At 39.1% G+C, this 23,657-nt stretch overlaps 1 protein-coding gene across 5 annotated transcripts in view; it reads left to right on the top strand.

Moving 5' to 3' along the window:
* The first annotated feature begins 17,738 nt into the window (after positions 1-17,738).
* SERTAD2 (SERTA domain containing 2) overlaps positions 17,739-23,657 on the top strand; it is a 152,362-nt gene continuing 146,443 nt past the window's right edge. For all 5 annotated transcript variants that reach the window (XR_013164317.1, XR_013164318.1, XR_013164315.1 and 2 more), the window contains exons 1-2: positions 17,739-17,870; positions 18,446-18,514. The gene's annotated coding sequence lies outside the window, so the exon portion shown is untranslated. The remainder of the gene's footprint in view (positions 17,871-18,445; positions 18,515-23,657) is intronic.

Genomic DNA, 23,657 nt, shown 5'->3' with positions numbered 1-23,657 from the left:
GTCTGGAAATAAAGCTTTTCAAAATCCAGCAATTTGCTGGATGTTTCTTTTTTTTTTTTATTAATTAAAGAAAAAAAAAGAAATTAACCCAACATTTAGAAATCATTCCATTCTACATATGCAATCAGTAATTCTTAATATCATCACATAGATGCATGATCATTTCTTAGTACATTTGCATCGATTTAGAAGAACTAGCAAAACAACAGAAAAAGATATAGAATGTTAATATAGAGAAAAAAATAAAAATAATAATAATAGTACAAAAAAAATACAAACAAACAGACAGACAAACAAAAAACCAAAAAGCTCAGATGCAGCTTCATTCAGTGTTTTAACATGATTACTTTACAATTAGGTATTATTGTGCTGTCCATTTTTGAGTTTTTGTATCTAGTCCTGTTGCACAGTCTGTATCCCTTCAGCTCCAATCACCCATTATCTTACCCTGTTTCTAACTCCTGCTGGACTCTGTTACCAATGACATATTCCAAGTTTATTCTCGAATGTCGGTTCACATCAGTGGGACCATACAGTATTTGTCCTTTAGTTTTTGGCTAGACTCACTCAGCATAATGTTCTCTAGGTCCTGCCGGATGTTTCTAATTTGGAAATGGGCAGATGTGAACAGCAGACTAGTAAGAATGTATTCCTTATCTCAGTCTGTGTGGTCCACGTCTCAAGAGCCTCCAGTTATGTCCCACCCAGCCTGGGAAGGAACAGGTATATGGAGTGCACGGTGATGAAGGGACATCACAGTAGTAGAAACTGTGGGAGGGGGGCAGGGGAGGGATTGCAGAAGGAGTCATAGCTGCAGGGAACCTATATAAAAAACTGACATTACCTCATGTGGGAACTCGAAGCAAATATCTGAGTCAGAAGTGAGTTGTAAGAATACCTTCTTTATCCTTCTCTCAAAGTGCCCCAGTTAAGAAACCCGTGATACTGTGTCAAACACTAAGGACCCCCAAATTAATAGGCCAAGCTCTTGATCTTGAGGCTTACTCTTGTGACACTTATGAATATGTGGAGAAGCTTAGCCTACCTATAGGCATGCCCAAGAGTCACCTCTGGAGGACCTCACTGGTTGCTCAGATGTGGGTTCTCTCTCCCTCAACCCAATTCTGCAAGTGAAATCATTGCCTTCCCCACTATGTGGGACATGACATCCAAGGGTGAAAGTCTCCCTGGTGGCCTGGGAGATGACTCCCAGGGATGAATCTGGCCCTGGCACTGTGGGATCAACAATGCCATCCTGACAAAAAGAGGGAAAAGAAGTACAACAAATAAGATATCAGTGACTGGGAGAGTTCAAATAGAATTGAGAGGCTACTCTGGAGGTCACTCTTATACAAACTTCAGTTAGACATAGCTACCTATCATAACTTGCAAACCTCAACCCAAACCATTCCAGCCAATCCTAAAGAACACGGTTCTAGTTTGCTAGCTGCCGGAATGCAATATGCCAGAAATAGAATGGCTTTTAAAAAGGAAAATTTAGTAAGTTGCTAGTTTACAGTTCTAAGGCCGAGAAAATGTCCCAATTAAAACAAGTCTATAGAAATGTCCAATCTAAAGCATCCAGGGAAAGATACCTTGGTTCAAGAAGGCTGATGAAGTCCAAGGTTTCTCTCTCAAGTGAGAAGGCACATGATGAACACAGTCAGGGTTTCTCTCTCAGCTGAAAGGGCACATGGCGAACATCATCTGCTAGCTTTCTCTCCTGGCTTCCTGTTTCACGAAGCTCCCCGGGAGGCATTTTCCTTCTTTATCTCCAAAGGTCGCTGGCTGGTGGACTCTCTGCTTCCTGGTACTGCAGCATTCTCTGCTCTCTGTGAATCTCCCATTCTCCAAAATGTTTCCTCTTCTATAGGACTCCGGTAAACCAATCAAGACCCACCCAAATGGGTGGAGACATGTCATCACCTAATCCAGTTTAACAACCACTTTTGACTAAATCACGTCATCCAGGGAGATGATCTGATTACAGTTTCAAACATACAGTATTGAATAGGGATTATTCTATCTTTATGAAATGGAATTTTTATTAAAACATGGCTTTTTTAGGGGGCATACATCCTTTCAAACCAGCACAAACACCTAGGGCAATATCTAAGAGTCTACAAAGTTTCCATGCACTAGGGTAACTTTCCAGAAACCTATGACCTCCAGATGGTCCCTGGACCAGAGAAGTAGTGAAATGCAGAGAGGCAAGCCTCTCCAGAACATTAGCTAGTTCCATCCCCTTATCCCAGCCTCTTCCAACATGAAAAAGGTAGAATGGGCATCACCCAAATACCCCTAAAGAGTGGGAGAAAGATCAAAGGTGATGATGGAATTATACAGAGAAGGTAGGGTTTAACAAATGAGTATGATTGCTGAATCATTATATTGATATTTCTTTTAGTCTCCAATATCTTATAGCAGCTAGAAATAAAAACCTAAAATTGTGGAATTGTAACCCATACCAAACTCTGAAATCAGTTCTACAACTAATTGTTGTGATGTGCTTTGAAATTTATTGCTTTTTTGTATATATGTTATTTTTCACAAAAAAGAAAAAAAAAGTTTATTGTGATGATAAATGCACAGCTATATGATGATATTGTGAAACATTGTACACTTTGGATGATTACATGGTATATGTATAATATATATCAATGAAGAATACATAATTTTAAAAAGTGTCCCAGCTAAGAGTGAAAATGAAAAATACATAGAAGGATCCTCTAATGAATGTGGTGGTTTGGAGCTATATGTACCCCCCAAAAACTCGCTCTTAAATTTCATCCCATTCCTCTGGCTGAGAAACCATTTTAAGTAGGAACCCATTATAAGGTATGGCCCAACACAGTCAGGATATGTCTTAATTCTATTACTGGAGTCCTTTGTGAGCAGAATGAAATTCAAACACACAGAGAGAGAAAGTCACAGGAATCAAGAAGCTGAAAGTCAACCGAACCCCAGAACAAAAAATTTTAATTTTAATGTAGTTAGGTCCATCATACTTTTGGTTTTATGGCGTATGCTTTTAAGGTCTTATTTAAGAAGTCCTCTCCTATCCTATAATTACACAGATATCATATATTTATTTCTATTAGCCTTATAATCTTACCTTTCACTTTCAATTTTTTTATTCATCTAAAGGTCTCCTTTGCATATAATTTGATTTATGGATGCAATATTATTTTTCTCCATGGTGAACTATTTCCCAACATTATGAAACAACACCTTTGTTGTAGATTGAATTATTGTTCCGAACCCTTCATTTCCTTCCTACACTTTGCCATGTGACTTTGTAGCCTTTCCCACTATTGATATTGAACTTGGCCATGGGATTTGTTGGGCCAGTTGAATTTGTTTGTGATTTGTTTGAACATCACAGTTAGTACATGTTTTGTAAGCAGAGACCAGCAATATGTTTGAGTGATCTGGTTTCATGTATGGAGCTTCCGTCATTGCCTTGATAAGACATGTGGTGAAGATCTGAATTCAGGCTGCATCCTGGAGACAAGCCCAGCTGAACTCCATTGAGCTCATCCAAGCCTAGACTGGCCTGAATGAGATCAACTGGACCCCAATTGAAAAACAGACTCAAGAGGGAGAAAAATAAATGACTTTGGAAAGCCATTAATATTTGGGGATTGTTTGTTATGCAGTATAATTATCACAGCAATAGCTGACTAACTTGACATCTTTTTCTCAGAAATTTGTGGTATTATCATTCTCACATATCAAGTTCTCATATCTAAGTGGGTTGTCTCTGAGTTCTTTACTCTGTTCTGCTGTTACATATCTGTTATTATAACTGATAATATGTTTTAATATCTGACTGGACAAATCTCCTTTCTCTGATTTTCTTTTTCAAAAATGTCCAGGTTATAACCAAGTTTAATCTTCCATATGAATTTTGTAATAAGGTAGTTTTCTTCTTCAAATCCTGCTATAATTTTGAATGAAATTACATTGAGTTTATGAATAAATTTAGAGATCACTGCTTTCTTTATAATGTTAAGTCATTCTAGCCTTGAACATTATATATACATTTATTTGGGCCTTTGAAGTCCTTTAGTAGAAGTTAAAATTTCTCTCCATGAAAGCTTTGTGCATTCTTTCTTAGGTTAGTTCTCAGAAACTTTATTAGCTTTGTTGCTTTTGTAAATAGTATCTTATTTTCTAGTTTGTTAGCACCTATTATGTAGGAATGCTTTGGCTTTCTATAAATTCACAAGTACCCAAACAACAAACAAAGATAATAGTGGCATGAACAAGATAGAGGTTTATTCAAGAAGCTTAAGAGGATTTGAAATAAATAGAATAGAACCGGTGCTGGTAGCAGGTTCTTTCTGTCTTGTTGCTTTGCCATGTGTGGCTTCTATTACAAAAGGTCCGCTCATGGTCTAAGATGACTGCTGAAATTCTAACCTAATTCTAACTGTGTTCAGATGGGGAGAAAGAGGAAGAAGACGCACTTTCACCCTTTAAGGATATTTCTTAGAAGCTGCATATACCACTTCTGCTTTATTTTAGTCTCCTAGGCTGCATAAAGCAGAAACCATGAAATGGGTTGGCTTAAACATTGAGAATGTACTATCTTAAATTTGAGGCTGAGAAAATGTCTACCTCAAGGTATCACCAAGGTGAGACTTTCTTCCTGAAGGCTGGCTGCTGGTAATCTTTGGTTCCTCTGCCACGCGGCAAGGTACATGGTGGTGTCTGCTGATCTCCCTTCTCTTCTGGGTTTTGTTGATTGCAGCTTCTTGCTTCAGTGGCTTTCTCCCGTCTCTGTATTCATTCTATTTATAAAGGACTCTAGTAAGAAATTAAAACCCATTCTGAATGAGGTGGGTTACACCTTAACTGAAGTAGTCTCATCAAATGATCATTTTACAATGGATATACACCCACAGGAATGGATTAGATTTAAGAACATGGCATCTGGGACACCTCTGCACATGGGAAGGCACATGGCCAGCATCAGCTGGTGTTTCTCTGCCAGATTTTGTTGCTTTCACCTTCTGGCTTCAGTGGCTTCCTCTCTCACCTCCTCTGGGGGCTTTTTCTCTATATGCTTCTAGGCTTTTTTTAATCTTTTATTCTCTAATAAAATGATTAAAACCCACCTTGAATGCGTGGGGTCACATCTCAGATGAAATAACCTAATTGAAATGTCCCACCTACAACAGGTCTGCACCCATATGAATGGATTAAAAGAACATGGCCTTTGCTGGGGTACAACTTCAAACCACCACAACCATATTATTGCAAACAATACCAGCTTAGTCTCCTGCCTTCCAATTTTTCTATTTAATTTCTTCTTCCTTTTAAAAATCTTATTCTGTTAGCCAGGATTTTCAGTGTGATGTTAAATAGCAGTGGTAACCTCGTATTGATCCTAAACTCAAACATTACAATTAATGTTTAAACTTAAACATTGAATTAATACATTAAGTAATTTCCCCCCCAATTTTTTGCCTTTTACAAAGTTAAGTGAATTTCCTTCTCGTCCTAGTCTTCTGAAAGTTTTTATTTTTAAACATAAAATGGTGATGGAATTTCTCAAATGCTTTTTCTGCTTTAGTCTTTTTTAGAAGAATTATACTGATAGGTTTTCTGATGTTAAACCCTACTTGAAGTTCTGGAATGCACTCTACTTGATTTATGATATTTTCATGATAGCTGGCTAGATAGAAGTCCATAAAGCCTCCAAACCATCACAGATGTATTTAAAATTAAAGACAGTGAAATGACTCTCAAAAGTTTCTCTAACTCACTGGAGTAAGCAGTTGGATTCAATTAGTTAATATTTTATTTAGAATTTTTCCTCTGTGTTTGTAAGTGAATTGTCCTTTTTCAGATTTAGACTCTGTTCTAGTTTGCTAGCTGCTGAAATGCAATATATCAGAAACGGAATGGCTTTTAAAAGGGGGAATTTAATGAGTTGTTAGTTTACAGTTCTAAGGCTGAGAAAATGTCCCAATTAAAACAAGTCTATAGAAATGTCCAACCTAAGGCATCCAGGGAAAGATATCTTGGTTCAAGAAGGCCAATGAAGTTCAGGGTCTCTCTCTCAAGTGAGAAGGCACATGGTGAACACAGTCAGGGCTTCTCTCTCAACTGGAAGGGCACATGGCGAACATGGCATTGTCATCTGCTAGTTTTCTCTCCTGGCTTCTGGTTTCATGAAGCTCCCCGGGAGGCGTTTTCCTTCTTCATCTCCAAAGGTTGCTGGCTCGTGGACTCTCTTTATCTCATGGCTACATCATTCTGCTCTCTCTGAATCTCTCATTCTTCAAAATATTTCCTCTTTTATAGGACTCCAATAAACCAATCAAGATCCAGCCAAATGGGTGGAGACATGTCATCACCTAATCCCATTTAACAATCACTCTTGACTAAATTACATCATCCAGGGAGATGATCTGATTACAGTTTCAAACATACAGTATTGAAAAGGGATTATTCTACCTTTGTGAAATGGGATTTATATTAAAACATGGCTTTTCTTAGGGGGCATACTTCCTTTCAAACCAGCCCAGACTCTAATTCTGCTGTTTGTTGTTTCTGCTTCCTCTTGCTTATGATGGCTTTTTTATTCATTTATTCATTTTTTTATTTCTTCTTTTTAGAGTAGGTAGATAGAAATTTATTAGGTGCACATGTAAGAGGACATGAGGGCACTCTCGCAAAGACAGAGGTGAGGTAGGTGAGAGGCAATAGGCAATGTGGGATCATTTGCTTTTATAGATTAGCTTTACTTATTCCCCCTCCCTCTTCCTTGTTTAGGGCTTTTTCTTCCACCCTCCCTTCTCCTGACGGTGGTCCCTGATGGTAGATATACGTGCACTGGGGTGGGTTGTTTGGCTCTGCTCTTTTCTGTATGTATTAATCAGGGTTCTCTAGAGAAACAGAACCAACAGGAGATATCTTTAAATATGAGAATTATAAAAGTATTATGCAACTAGGGGATGCAAGAGTCCCAAATCCATAGGAAAGACCATGGCAACTCCAATAAAGGGTCTCAATGAACTCCACAGGAGAGGATAACTGTGGCTAAAAAAAAGAAAAGTGAAAATTCTCTTTTCCCTTAAAAGTCTTTGACTGATTGGATCAAATCCAACTGATTGGATTCTCTTGTTTGTGGAAGACACACCCTTAGTTGATCGTAGATGTAATCAGTTACATATGCAATCGCCTGACTGATGATTTAATAAACCAGCCTTCTGACTTATCGACCAGCCATGAAATATCCTTGCTGTAATGATTAGGCCACTGCTTGCCTGATCAGACAACTGGGCACCATCACCTGGCCAAGTTGATTCCTGAACCTGAATATCACAGTCCACCCCTCTTCAGCTTGGCAGCTATATATATCACCCTAAACCATACCCTAAATAGAACACAATAACAGTCATATGTTTCACCTAACAATACTCAACTGTCCTGCATACAGCTGGAAATGCACTAAATCTCTCCAGAATAGGGTGCAAGTCCTTAGATAACATTCACTCTTAAACTTGATATTATATTATTTAAATACAGTAACATAAACAATATAACTTATTTCATATGATAAGAAGAAAACAAGATATTTGCTTTATGTACAAATATAAACATACTTATAACAAAACAAGGAGGAAATATTCATACCATTATAGTCCTTTGTTATTGGTCACATGGTCATATTTCATATTTTTCACTACCTTCTTCCACTACTCATTCTATGTTCCTGTTATCCTCAGCAAGCACTTCAGCTGGCCATGATTCTTTGCCTGGTGGGGTGATCCCAACCTTCATTCATGAATTTTCTGGGCCATCGGTAGTCCTGTCTGGATTGGGTTGTTCCAGTTTTCCATTAACTTTAATTATAGGGCATGGTAGTATTGAGATGCCCTAGGGTATCTCCTATTTCCCAGAAAAATTATTCTTTACTTCCATTTATAGTTGCAGTTCTATTTCCCCTTGAAAGTCAATCACCTCAGCAGTACAGCAATCCCCTTCCTTACCTGTTGATTAAAGGCATAAACCCACAGTGGCCAGGTGGCAGTCTTCACTTCCAGTTCAACGAAATCACTGCTGTATCTCCTGGTTGGGGCACTCCTCCTTTTGGAACTAAGACGTGGAGACCCGCAGAGCTTAAGGTTTCAGGGAAAGGAAGAAAAATTTTTCTGGTGGATCACTAGGGATAATAGTGAGTGATGCTACTTACATTCCCACCTTTTGATTCCTGGACCGGTGAATCCTATGGTGCTATGGGAGAAACAGCGCCATAGAGTGGAGCTGATTCAGAGCATTCACAGCCTCCTGGAGAACATTGCTCCAGGTGTACAAGGTATTGCACCTAGTTGGTGCTGTAATTGAGTCTTCAAAAGGCCATTCCACTCACCTGCCATGCTAGAGACCTGGATTCGATTCCCAGTGCCTGCCCATGCCCAAAAAAAGAGCCATTCCACTGTTCTATCAACCCAGTTGCCTCTAGATGATGGGGAACATGGTAATACCAGAAAATTCCATGAGCTTGTGCCCATTCTTGTACTTCATTTGCTGTGAACTGAGTTCCTTGATAAGAAACAATGTTGTGTGGAATACCCTGATGGTGGATAAGGCATTCCATAAGTCCGTGGATGGTAGTTTTGGCAGAAACATTGTGTGCAGGGAAGGCAAAACCATATCCAGAGTATGTGTCTATTCCAGTTAGAACAAAGTGTGTGCTGCTGGCAGACTGGGTATTCAGCAGTGGCTGTAGCCAGGTCGGCCTTGGTGAGTGGAAGTCCATGTTGCTGAGCCCATGCATACCCTCCATCCCTACCACCATAACCAATTTGTTCAGGAGCCCATAGGGTAATGGCAGGAGAGGCTGGGGAAAGAGGATGACTTGTTTTCATAATAGATCATCTTCCCCACTTGATTATTAACACCGTCCTCTGCTGAACTCACCCTTTGGTGAGCATTCACATGGGACACAAATATCTTCATGTCTGTTGCCTTATCAGAAAGATCTATCCACATACCTCTTTCTCAGACCTCTTTGTCACCAATTTTCCAATTATGCTCCCTAATCATCCAGCCAAACCATTAGCAACAGTCCATGAGTCAGTATATGAACGCACCTCTGGCTGGCTCTCCTTCCAAGCTAAATGAATAAGCAGGTAAACTTCTCAAAGTTCTGTCCATTGGGAGGTTTCCCCCTCACCACTCTCCTTCAGGGACACTGCAGAAAGGGGTTCTAGCACCACAGCTCTCCACTTTCAGGTGGTACCTGCATATTGGGCAGAATCACCTGTAAATCAGGCCTGAGTATTCTCTTCCTCAGTCAACTGACTATAAGGAACTCCCCAAGATATAGCTGTGGGCTGGGAAAGAGAAGGTAATGTGGCAGGAGTGGGGGCCATGGGTATTTGGGTCATTTCCTCATGTAACTTACTTGTGCCTTCAGGACCTGCTCAAGCCTATCTCTTACATACCATTTCCACTTTATGTTGGAGTACTGCTGTGCATGCCCAACCTTATGGCTTGGTGAGTCAGACAACACCTAGCTCATGGTAGGCAACTCAGGTTTCATAATAACTTAGTGGCTCATGGTTAAGTGTCCAATCTCTACCAAGGTCTGGTAGTAGGCCAATGACTGTTGACTGTTTCTCAATAGGAGAGTAGTTATCTGCAGAATATGGTAAGGCTTCATTCCAAAATCCCAACGGCAGCTATGAGGCTGGCAACTCCGGTGAAGGGTCTCAAGGAACTCTACAGGAGAGGGTGGCTGTCTGAAGAAAAAGTGAAAATTCTCCCTTCTTCCTTAAAAGTCTTCGACTAATAGGATCAAATCTAGCTGATTGGATTATCTCATTTGCGGAAGATATACCCTTAGTTGATTGTAGATGTCATCAGTCACACATGCAATCAACTGACTAAGCCAGCCTTCTGGTTTATCAACTAGCCATGAAACATCCTTGAAGTAATGGTTAAGCTAGTGCTTGTCTCACTAGACAACTGAGCACCATCCCTTGGCCACGCTGACACCTGAACCATCACACCATAGATTACTCACTCAAGTGGATGTCATTGGGCTCTACCCTATTTCATGGATGACTCAGGTAGGGCTCTTTGGCTTCAGATGGGTCAGCTGCCACTGGTTGTTTCCTGTAAGTGGGTAGCCCCTGGGCAGTTTCTGTCCAGGACACAGGTCCTCCTGACCTTGATTAATCATCCTTGCTTAAGGGCTCATTCATGTTTTTCTTTCCTCTCCCCTCTCTCCCTGTTCTAGCCTGCCTCAAACTCCCCCCAGAGAGTTCTTGCCTTCTTAATCTTAAGGGGTGCTGAGGGATGAAGTCTGTCTCCTGTAGCACTGTCTGGCTTGTCAGGGGGTGTAGGCCCTGCTTGACGGGTGTAGAACTTTCTGGCTATCTCATTTAAGTTGAGGGGGGAGAGGGCCAGAGGGGCAGTTGGAGTGGCTGAAAATCCTCACATCAGCGTTGGTTTAGTGTGAAAGTCTTCTAGTCTTACTCATTTGTTTTCTAATTTGGATTGTGAGTTGATGCTTGTCCAGAGCATCTGGCAATTCTGTGAGACCTGGGTTGAAGGATTTTTGTTTCCTGGCTCACATAGTATATATTCTAATCACAGGAAGCATATGATCTAATTGAGAACATCAGTAACAACTACTTGGATAGTTAAATAACAGTAAAAAACAATCTTTTATTGTATATTGTGCAATTTAAAATTTTAGGTTTAAAAAACTTAAACATATAATTCATAATTATAATAGAAGATTATATGTATAATTCATAATTATAATAGAAGATTAAAAATACAGATATGAAGATGATTGTATAATGATATAGCTTTCTCAATGTGACTGTGTGATTGTGAAAACCTTGTGTCTGATGCTTCTTTTATCTACCTTTTCGACAGACGAGTAAAATAGATGGATTAAAAATAAATTGAAAAAAGGGGGAACAAATGTTAAAATAAATTTAATAGATTGAAATGCTAGTGATCAATGAAAGGGAGGGGTAAGGGGTATGGTATGTGTGAATTTTTTTCTGTTTTCTTTTTATTTCTTTTTCTGAATTGATGCAAATGTTCTAAGAAATGATCATGATGATGAATTATGTGATGATATTGTGAGTTATTAGTTATATATCAAGAATGGAATGATCATATGGTAAGAATGTTTGTGTTTGTATGTTATGTTTAATAAATAAATTACTTAATTTTAAAAATGCAGATAAACAAAAGGAGAACCAGATAAAAATGAACCAAATAAACTTTTTTAATAAACTTTTTTATTGTGAAATATAACATACATATAAAAAAAGCAATTAAATTTCCAAGTACATTTTAACGAGTAGTTATAGAGCAGATTTTAAAGTCTGATATGGGTTACAGTTCCACAATTTTTCATTTTTTCTTCTAGCTGCTCCAAGACACTGGAGACCAACAGAAATATCAATATAATGATTTAGCAGTCATACTCATTTGTTAAATCCTATCTTCTCTGTCATACTCCTTCTCTTTAAATAGCATATATACATAAACACAATAAATTTCGAAGTATATTGAAACAATTAGTTGCAGAACAGATTTCAGAATTTGCTATGGGTTATAATTTGTGTATGCAACTTTTGAGCTTCTTAACTAGATTGTAAGCTCTTTGACAGAACAAAAATCTTATATAGCATTTTTAAAAAAATAACAATCACAACTCTTATTTTGCTCAGAGGAAAAGTGATAGTAACAATATAAATGTACTACTTACATATAGATACCTGCACTTTTGAAATGATTCCCACAAATGAAAAATTCTCTCTCTGCATTTTGAAACCATATACTAGTAGGCTTCATATATATTGTAGAGTCATACATATTTTTTATCACAGTAATTGCTTTTATTTTATTTTATTTTATTTTTTTAACATGGGCAGGCACCCGGAATTGAACCCAGGTCCTCTGGCATGGCAGGCGAGAACTCTGTCTGCTGAGCCATCATGGCCCGCCCACAGTGATTGCTTTAAAAAATTTTTTTTTAAGTATTTTTCTTGGGAAATACCCACACACATACATTCCAACCATATTATACAATCAATGGCTCACAATCTCATCACATCCTTGTGTATTCTTTACCACGATCATTTTTAGAAAGTGGTTGCTTTTTAAGCTTGTAAAATTATTTGACTTCCCCATACTATTCAATATTGTAGCTATGATATCTCCATGACAAGGAAAATGGTCTTCTTTTTAATTTTGTATTGATAAATCTTAACATATAAACATCTATTCTTAACATACAAACATTTCATACAGTGTACAATGACTCACAATATCATCACATAGTTGTATTCATCATGATCATTTTTTTAACTTTTTATTGTATAGTATAACATATATACAAAGCAAAGAAATAAAAAAGCAATAGTTTACAAGGCACGCTTCAACAAGTAGGAAAATGGTATTCTTAAGACATATAGTACCAGATCTTTGATAATTTTTATATTAAATTCCTTTAAATATTAAAATTATTGGTTACCAAAGATTTAATGACTATTCTGATCAAGGGTATGGGAATTTAATGACTATTCTGATCAAGGGTATGGGAATTACAGTAGTGCCTGTGGTGGTGATCAGAGCTACGGTGGCTGTAGGGGATCTGATTATACTGGTGTAGTTGTAGGAACTATGGACATGGACAGGCATATGCAGAACAGTGGCCGACAGAGCACGTGGCAAGGCACCCCGAGGGGATGGCAATTGCTGAAAGAATTACCAGCCATACTAAAGGAGGACCTTGGAGAAACAGGAGGAAAAGCTAAAGAAACCCATCTTGCAGGACAATGTTGAATATTGGTCTTCTGTTGATCTAAGATGATTATTTTGTAAAAGACTTTCTAGTATATGATACAACTGTCTCATGGTGATGAATACATAACCATGTGATGATATTGTGAGCCATTGTTTGTACACCACGTATGGACTGTATATGTGTGAAGACTTGTCAATAAAAATATTTTTTAAAAAGAAAAAAATTATTGGTTACACAGTTACAGGTTCTCATTGTAGAAATTCACACAATTTAAGTCAAATTTTCACACACTCGGAGATACTGCCATCAAGGTCCTGGACCTGTGGCCTTGAACTTATTAGCATAAATCTGGTATTTCTAGACACCTGAGTTCCTGCCCTCTCTTATGTTTCCCTTCCCCAATATTCTCTCTTATCTTTCAAAAATTAAAAAAAAGTGATTACAAAAGTTTTCAAACATACACAAAAACAGAATGTTATAATGAGCCCTCATATAACTACCTCAATTCTATAATTACAAATATTTGCCACATTTGCTTAATCTAATCTTTTTTCTTTGTCTTTCTTTCCTTCCTCCCTCTTCTGTCCTCTTTCTTTCACAGAAATTCTAAACAAAAACAAAACAAAAAAACCTGCTTGACATTTGTAATTTATCCCTATTCTCCATAAAATGAGTACATTTCCTAAAGTACAATCACATTTTGCACCTAAAGTATGAATAATAATTCCTTAATAACCTCTATATCTAATCCATGCTCAAATTTCCTTGATTTTCTTTAAAATATTGTTTTTTGTCTGAAACGACTCAGACAACATCTACTTGTTTCATTTGATTCAATTCTATTTTGATTTTTACATTTCTCTCTTACCTCTCAATTTCCCAACATCTTTCTCTTTACCCTCCTGTTCTTTACTTTTTCCAACCTCACTTCTTTTTTTTTTTTTTTTTACCATTTATTTGTCATGCTGCCCTTTTTACCCTTGATATATTTTTCATACTAAATTCCATTTGGGCTTCTACTTGTGTCTTACTATGCTTAAACAGTAGAAAGGGAGAGAAAGTTACAAAAGAGAGTAAAAGTGTGAAAGATATTGATCCAAAGTCTATGCTACATCCTGAATATGTGAAAAGTATTCCATACATCAGCTTTTTAAAATGGGAATTAAAAAAAATAAGGTGAATGAGAGATACTTATGGCATTTATGGAGGACAATTTACTAGCTTCATCCTTTTATAGGGATGGTCCTGACAGGCCTGTGTACAAGAAATATAGGAAGGGAAATGACCACAAATGAGAAAGAAAACAAGATAGGAGAAAAGAAATAAATGTGAGAGAAAGAAAAAGAAGTGGAAGAAAGGAAAGAATAAACAGGAGCGTGTGAATTTAAACATTTATTCATCTGGTGCTATTTGTTTAAAAATCAGATTTCCAGGTCCAACTTAGAGAAAGAGATCTGAAAGCAGACCAAGAAATTTGAGTGGTCTTGAACAACCTTTTATAAAATGTTGGAAGAGCAACAGCACAGAATTAGTAAGTGGCACATGATAGGGACTGGATGAATGCCAATAACAATTGACAAAGAGGCAACTTCTGCCATAGGATTTGAACCCTGGTATTTGGGGATCCTCTGAAAAATACTGCTGTATATCTGGACTCAGATTTATTCCTGTGTAAAAGATAATATGGTCTACATTTTAAAACTTCAACTTCTGTGTGAGACCAAAGGACGAGATGTTTATTTGGTGCAAAATTTATATTTTCTGTAGCCCACTATCTAATTTAACGTGTATAGTCAGTTTATTTGAACACCATAATTACATGGAATCTTGAAAAGGGAGTGGGATCTTGTTGGTTTGTACAGGTTAGTGTGATGTCCCGATACTTTCCAGAGTAATTTTGGTTGGGAGTCCCTTGGGGGACTGTGGAGAAAGGAGGAAATATGAAACTTCCCCAACTGGGGAATTCATTATATTCTCTAGCATGGGGACAACTAATTCAATAGGTTGAGCCCTCAGTCTTGGGGCTCACCTCTAATGAAACTTATTTCTGCAAAGGAGAAGGTAAACCTACTTACAATTATGCCTAAGAATCACGCCCAGAGTACCTTTTTTGTTGTTCAGATGTTGCCCCTCTCTCTAAGGCAACTTGGCAAATAAACACACTGCTTTTCCCCCTACGTGGGACATGACTCCTAGGGGTGTAGATCTCCCTGGCAGTGGGACATGACTCCTGGGGATGAGCCTGGCAGTTATCATGGGATTAAGAAAGGCTTTTAGACCAAAAAGGGGAAGAGAGGAATGAGACAAAATAAAGTTTCATTGGTTGAGAGATTTCAAACTGAGTGGAGAGGTGACCCTGGAGGCTATTCTTATGCATATCCCAGTTTAGTTTATGGTGTATTGGAGTGGCTGGAGGGAAGTACCTGAAACTGTTGAACTATATTACAGTAGCCTTGACTTTTGCAGACAATCGTATAAGGATACAGCTTTTTCAATGTGACTGAGTGATTGTGAAAACCTTGTGGCTGATGCTTCTTTTCTCCAGAGTATAGACAGATGAGTAAAAAACTAACAACAAAAATAAATAATGGGGGGTGAAAGGGGTAAAAAATACAGGGTAAATTGCAATACTAGTGGTCAATGAAAGGGTAGTGAAAGAGGTATGGGACGCAAGTTCTTTTTTCTTTTTTCTTTTTATGGGGTGATGCAAATGTTCTAAAAATGATCATGGTGATGAACACACAACTATGTGGTGATACTGTGAGCCATTGATTGTATAATTTGGATGGGCTGTATGGTATATGAATAAAAATTGAAATATATTTTGAAAATTCATTCTTGCCTTAATATCCACATAAAATAGTACTCTCACCAACTGCATCCACCTGAACCACAACATTACTTCAGAGTGGAAGAAATAAAAGGACTTTCTAAAATGTATTATTAGCACGTTCTCTATTGAACTACAATAACTCACATTAGAAATAGAGCAGAGTTTTCCCACACAAGGGATCTAGTCTGTTTAGATTGTCACAAGGTGACCTGGCTAAGGGAACACCGTCCACCTTCTGCAGATCACCACTCATTGGGATGAACACAATGGCTTCCTCCAACTTGGGAATTTCAAAAGAGTTTCACTACGGTGAGGGGAAACACAAGCTATGTGCTACAGGCAGTTTGCAGCCCAGCTCATTTTCTTAGGTGGGTTGAGGACTGGTCTGAAATCACGGAGTAGAACTAAAACCAGAAAAGGAAGAGTTAGGAGGTGCCAGGCTGAGCTTTACCACCAAAGACCAGGGGAAGAATCCCAATCGTGAGATGAAAACAGTCAAGAAAGCTTCAATATAGATAGTAAGCTTCTTGTTCATTTAGTGTCTCCTCTGAATTCCAGGTCACCCTGTGACAATCTAAACAAACTAGATCCTCATGTGGGAAAAATCTACTCTGTTTCTTATGCGGGTTATTGTAATGCAATCGAGAAAGTGCTAATGAATTACGAAAAAGAAAATTATGTTTTGCTTGTTTCAAGACCCTAAATCAATCCGACTGTCTCTCTAGTTGACTTATATGTGGAAAAATGCAATGTTGGGTATTCTACGTGGATTTGAAAATATCTTTTTGTCGGGATGTGATGTTTGATTTGCCTTACCTTGGTTTCTTGATAGGAAGCAACTGTTTTCCTAAGTTTCAAATAATGTGCAGAAATGCACCATGTGGGGAAAATGGTGGATTTTTGCCAGTGTATGTGCTTTCGTGATATCACTATTCAGGTTTATTGGTGATTGCAGTTACTCCAAGTAGAATTGCATGGAAAAGGTTATGTCTGTAAAACGGTCACTGGACAGTAGCCAAGAAATTGAGGAAAGCAGTGGCTCTGGGGACTCAGCAGTGAGACCTAGTAGTGGACGTCCCGGAGCTTTCCTCTCAGGACAAGCAAATAGGCAGACAAGCCGGAGAGAAACAAACCCGGGAAGGGAGGTTGGAGGAAGCTAAGGTATATACAGGCATTTAAAAAGCAAAGCCCATACAGCTTCGCTGATGCCAGGTTAAATGCCTTTTCTAGAAACTCAATAAAGAACCGTACGCATTCAGAAGCTGTTTCAACCTGCCCACACCTTATCCTGACTTCCCCCAAAAAACAAGCAAGGAAGGGGCAAATCCCATTGCCAAGCTTCCCGTCTCTTGCTTCCAGCCTCCTCAGATCCCAGAGGTGGCCCCAGAGCTCAGCCCTGCACGACTTCGCACGGAGTGGGCAATGCGTGAACAGGGGGCAAAGTTTTGATGTGATTCACGGCACAGCTGGCTGTCTCCTTCCCCCACCTTCCTCCGGGAGAGGGGTTTGGCTGCAGGGGCTCGCGGGCAGCGCGAGGAAGAGGCTGAGGAGCAGCAGCAGCAGCAGCAGCAGCCTACAAGCCGAGTAAGTTGGCTGCCTGCGCAGCCGCCGCCTCCTGCTGCCGGCCCCGAGTCGGCGGCTCAGCCAGTCCCCCTCGCTGTCACGCCGCCAGCAGCGCGGCCCGGGCCCTCACACGGTTATTTGCGTGACTGACCCGAACCCGGCGGGAGGGGAGAGCGTGGGCCCGCCCACTCCTGCCCCTCTGGCTCGCTGCAGCAGCCTTCTCCTCCTCATTGGTCACCCGCTTGCGTCCATCAAGCTGTGGCCGCACTCGGATTGGCAGAAGGCGCACTTCGGGAGAGAGGGGGCAGAGTGACTTCGCCGGTCGCCGGCGTCTCTTCTTTCCCTCCACCCCCCCATCTCAACGTCCACCCACCTCTCCCCACCCCCCACTCCGCTTCCCCCGCCCGGTTCGCGGCAGTGTCCTTACAGGACTCATTGGGCCAGGGGCGAAGCCAGCCGCCGATCGAGCCGCCCCGCCATTGGTCGATGCCCACGTCAGTCGGAGCGGCGGGCGTCGCCATTGGGCGATCCCACTCCGCTCCCGCCTGCCCTCAACGCCTCGCCCTCTCAGCCGCCTCCTCCCCACCCGGCTCTGCCTCGGCTCCCTGTCCCCGCCCGTCCCCGCCGCATCTCCCCTGTCCAGCTGGGCGGGGACTGCTGTACGAGTCTGTAAAGTCTGTGAGTCACTGCACAACCCATCAATCCAATTAAATGTCTTGAGCGAGGCGAGCAGGCGGTGCTGTCGCCGCCGCTGTCCCCGCCGCGGCCGCCCCTGCTCGCAGCGCCCCTCTGATCCATGGCTGTCTGTCTGTACTTGTTACGGTGTAACATCCTCCTCCTCCTCCTCCTTCTCCTCCTCAGGAGCGGCTGCAACTTCCCCTCAGCCTGCCTCCTTCTCTGCTCGGGGACTGCAAAGGCATGGGATAGACCCAGAGTCACTTCTCTGTCTCCCCTCCAGCCCTCGCTCAATTCCTCTCCCCACCCCCTTTAAATTAAAGTCTGTTCCTCGCTCCTCGTCGTTTTAGAGATTTATTTGTCAGTCTATTATTTTCCTTTATTTGCTTTCCCTCCCTGGGGCAGGGGGTCGTGGGGACCGGTGGGTTTATTTTAGGGAGGGGGCTGCTACCCGGCCCCCACCCCACCCCCAGGTCCCCCCCCTTTTTTCGGCCGTGACTTGATTTCCCTCCCGACTCCCGCCCCTGGAACTCCGGGTCCTGCACCGTGACGCACCGGCACCCCCGCCCACGGCCCAGACGTCCCCTCCCTCGCCGCCACCCGACCCGCCTCGGAGCTGGACCGGGGGCCCACTACTTCGCAGAAGGGTGAGTACTGTGTTGGGTCTTCCGGAATCTGGAAAAATGTAGCCGGTCCGCGTTGGGGAGGGCAGGGATCACGCTGTGGACTGGAGGTTCCTGGTCCGGCGTGGGTTGGAGGGGGCGACTCCCTCCCTCCGTCTTCCCCCGCCCCTCGACTCCTTATTCACCAGCCTTGCTGTGTTTCTAGTACTGCCAGACTTCCACCATCGGGGGTTTCTAACGCTGGTAGAATAAGCGGTGCTGGCGTGCCTTCTGCCTTTGGGATGCTTAGTGAGCAGTAATCATCCGCGGTCTGATGAGACTCTTAGCACCTGCAAAAAGTGTAAAACGGCTAATGGGTTCATTTTCTTCTAAATCAAAGTTAAACTTTTATTCAAAGCAGGCGAAGCAAAAGATGATTTTCATTTGGATGTTGTAATAGAGCAAGGAAAGGCAGATTGCCTAGTGCCATCATTTACTGTTTTCATGATTTTAGAATAAAATAACCCATATTTAAAAATATCAAAAATTAAAATTTAGTAGTTCACTATTAAAGTCAATTCACTGTCAATTCACTGTTAAAGTAAAGGTCTTTGAACCTGTTGGAGAAAGCAGGGTAAGATGAAAATCCTGTTTGACACTTCATCTTTAGCTCACCTCTGTTCTAGGGAGGCATTGCAACACAGAATTTATATATCTAAGTCACTGGAAACAGTGGGGTGTGTTAAGGATTAAGAGAAATACGGATTTTTTTTCTTTGACATCCCTCTTTTGTATTCTTGATTGCTCTTTAAACAGTGTCATGTAACAGAATTTTAGTAAAGTTTTGATTTGGCTTCTTGGCTGCTGGTAGTTTAAAAGTACACATGCTTTATGCTTTTTGAGAATCTTGCCTTATGTATCTTTAATATTTAATTTGAGATAAAAGTAAAAATCTTGTGAAATAGTTACTCTGCATCTGCTTCTGAGGTTGCTTTTGAGAATTCAACCTATTTAAAATGGTATTACTCTTGTCCACAAGATTCAAATTAGGCCAAACCAAACGTTTTGAAATATTAAAATCCAGGAAAGGCCTTTTAGTAGTTCATTCTCTCCTTCCGGTTCAGACTAAGGGAATAAGTTGTTACTAAATTTAATTTTAAAGAATAGGTTGTTTCTCTACTGAAATCTGCCAAGTTGCTACAGAAAGATTTTTTTTTTTTTTTAAAGAGCAGAAATCTGGTTATGATCAGCCCAAAGTAGTAAAGTTGAAAGGTAACTCAATGTAAGTGCTCTCTTCAGGAAATGCTTACCATAAGCCCCCAAACCTTGCAAAGTGTTTCAGGAAGACTTATACAAAGTCTTTCTGAATTATTTAATGAACTTCATCATGTGGCCTTGCTCACTGGTGTAAGACTGAACCATTGAGAGGCCTCTGAGTACATGGGGCAAGCCATGCCACCTGAATTTGAATCTTGTCCACCACCCTCTACTAGCTATGTGACTTTGGTCAAGTTTCTAATCTGGCCTTTGCCAGTTTTCTCAGATAAATGGGATGGATCTATGATTTCTCCTCAAAGTGTTGTTGTGAAGATTAGTGAAAGTGCATGGAACAGAGTGCCCAGTATTAGCTGCCCCGCCATCACCATTCTCTGGAACACTGTCTAGTGCAGTGATTGAGGGCAGAAACTCTAGAACCAGGCTCTACAGGTTCAAGTCCCAGCAGTGCCTCTGGTTGCCTTTTTCTGTCTCAGAGTCTTCATCCATGAAGTGGTGATAGCAGTAGCACCTACCTCATAGGTTATTGTGAGAACAAAATGAGTTACTAGAATCGTAGTAAAGATCTTAAATAGTGTGTGGTATACCTTTAACAGTTTTCTTAGTTCTCTGTTATACTCCTTTTATGGGTGACTATTATTTTTTCTCAGCCTATTTAGATTTTTGCGGTAAAGATAAAGAATTATTGCTGTTATAGAATAAGCAGACAAAAAAATCAATATGCAAGATATTTGAAGGGATTTATATTAATTTTTTTTCTTTTTTTGGGGGTGGGGGGCAATGCATAGGCTGGGAGTCATGCATGGCAGGTGAGCATTCTGCCACTGAATGTGCACCCCTTAGACCACCCGTGTACCCCTTTTAAGGGATTAACACTTTTAAGCTAGAGTTTGTATGAATTTTTACGAAACTTGCTATTAAGCTGACCACTTCATTTAAACTTGCATAGTTGAATGTACATTCCTCTCTATTATATCTATAATACCTATCCACATCTGTTCTTGTTTATGGTTTTGTTCCCTGCCAACTAGAAACCTCTTTAAGAGCAAGAGTCCTCTTTCATTCATAATTTAATCTCTGATGCCTAGCAGAATGTCTGGTATATAAAGAACCTTAATAAATTCTTGTGGAATGAATTAAATAATATTTTTTCAAGTTATTTTTGAGTAGCTGAATTTTAAGTGATATTGTGGAGAATATTATTGTTTGTATCATTTTTCACTTTCTTAATTCTTTTTGTAAATAGAAAAAAAACGAGAGTTACAGTGTAATTTGCCTTTTATTTAGAAAATATTTTTTCAATCTGAAGAGTAAATTTAAAATGTCTGGAAAAGTACATATCTAATATTATCCTTTGATACTTGTCATGTCCATTTTTATTGTAAAACTTTTTTTCATTTTTTATTGTAAAACTTTATTTCTTAATCGCAAACTTTCTAGCACTGTGGCATGTTATTATGGTTCATTTGAATTATACAAGTTAGATTTTGAATGTCCCAAATGATGATGTGATAGTATCTTCTTCAGAATTATTAATAATGAGGAGAATTTATCAAACTAACACTGTAAAAGTAAAACAACATTATTTCCTTAATGACTGAAGCTTTATTTCTCTTTCCTTTCTGGAGTGATATGCTTTATTTCTCTTGAGCAACCTTGATAAATAATTAGCTATTAAAATAGCTGTACTAAATAATGTAATAGGAATCATAAAAGAGGTTTATGCAAATAGTAAATAAAACACACTTAAACTTTACCACACATTAATGGACATTAAACAAGTGGGGAATGTGAATATATTTTTTAAATAAGCAAAATTGATGGGACTTACCACCTATTTGATTTTTATAGAATCATTCTTTTTTACTTGTCAATAAAATTTGGTTTTATTGCTATGCCGGTTGTAGTTGCAATGCAAGAAATGAAGGAGGTAGCCTCAGTATCAAATGTCTGAATACTAATCTTTACAGGAGTGTTACAATATTACATAGCATTGGGAAAATTTTTCAAATTTGCAAACTGTTATAATGTAGATAATTTTGTATACATAGTCCTTTGTTTAACCAGATCATCAGTTACCCACTTTTCAGTTGAATATATTCATTTTCATTAGCTACAACAATTAACTTTGAAAAAATTGCTTTTACTTCATATGCTTTTTTTAAAACTTATTTTTATTAAGATATCTTTATGTACCATGCAGTCCTCCAAAGTATATAATCAGTGGCTCATATATTTTTAAATCAGCTAATCTAAAATGGCACTTTCTAGATACTACATTTAAGTGTTCTGGTCTGCAAGAGAGATGGCGGGTCACTTATTTTTTGCTTGACATGTTTATTGTTTCCACAGTTCACATTTGTTTCTTTCATTTAATGTTTGTTTTATTTTTTTCTCTCTTGTTTTGGTGAAGACAGTCAGGTAGTTATTAATATTCATGGTCATATATGATGCGGCCAACTTTTTCAAAAAAGCAATGTTTAGATGAGGATTTATTTGGAAAGAAGAAAGAGGACTAGAAATAATCTCTAGGTCTTGTGAATTTTTTCGCTTGTCTTCGAGCATTAGGAAAATGGACAACTATATATATATATATAGAAATCAAAAGGAGAGGAAAATAACATATACATTGTCTAGCAAATAAAGTCAGAATGAAGGTCCAGGTAGTTCTCAGCTGAGCCATGCTTCTGCTTGGCCCTTGACCTTGAGTACTCCATTTAACTTCCACGACTGTCCTTGTTCATATCCCTCCTGAGGGAAGAGGAAAGGCAATTACCCTGCCCTCGCTCACAGAAGAAGTTGTAGGGGTAAGTCATAAGTGCTTTTTGGAAGCATTTGGAAAGGGCAAAATGCAGGCAAATACTAGTAAACATTAGCATTTAGAAATAGACATTAAAAAAATTTTTTTTTAAATATAACAAACAAACAAACATTCTTAACATATGATCATTCTGTTCTACAAATAAAATCAGTAACACAATATCAACACATAGTTGTATATTCATCATCACGATCATTTCTTAGAACAAGAAATAGACATTTTTAATCGTTATTTGAAAATTGTGACCTTTTTAGATCTTTTATCTAAAAGATCTTTTACCTGTTTTTCCTATTAATTTTATGTTTGAAGGGGCTTCTCATTGGTATGTTCACAAAAACGTATAAAGTACCCTTAAAGAGGCAAAGAACTTTGGCTTAATTCAGTGGATTTTAAATGTTAGCACTGAGTTTTGCACATCCTGCGATATAGCAGATGTTGATGTAGTGAAAACAACTTTACGTATCTAGGAGATAATACATTTTATTAAACTAATGCTTATAAAACTTTTATTTGCATTGCAGGAAAAAATGTTCACCTATATCACATTCCATTAGAAATATATTCAAACAGAAAAATTATTCATATTCCTTACTTTAAACTTTTTAAAGGATCACTTGGTTGTAAGCTCCCCTTCCCCATACTAATTTGTTTTATGACTTGAATACAATGAAATATTTGTATTTCCTACTGTAGTGGGTTGGAGAATTTTATTCATTCCAGGATATCTTTTATTTAGGAAGGCCTGGGAAGGCCTGTGTGGAAAGGCTACATTTTAAGAAACTAGTTTTTTTCTCCCTTGTCCCTAAAAATGAGTTAGGATTCTTTATAAAAAGTGAAAGGGTCCAGAGTTAACACATTTATATAAGTAAGTTTCCTTGAATTCAGCTTCACCTCTAGTTACTGGCTGAACAGCTGTCAAACCTCACAATAATTACTCTTTTAAATGGAAATGAAATTCTAGTGTACTCAGAGTTAGAGCTAGGAAAACAAGCAAGGTATTGAAACAAATATTCATTATAACTAATATTAAGAATAGTGACAGTCCAGAGTGATGCCCCGATAAATCCCAGAGTGATTTGAACGGTAAATAAA

The sequence above is a fragment of the Tamandua tetradactyla genome, chromosome 17 (genome assembly GCF_023851605.1).
Source record: "Tamandua tetradactyla isolate mTamTet1 chromosome 17, mTamTet1.pri, whole genome shotgun sequence".
NCBI classification, from domain to species: domain Eukaryota; kingdom Metazoa; phylum Chordata; class Mammalia; order Pilosa; family Myrmecophagidae; genus Tamandua; species Tamandua tetradactyla.
Note: the sequence above shows the minus strand (reverse complement) of the source record. Positions and strands in the feature narration are given on the sequence as shown.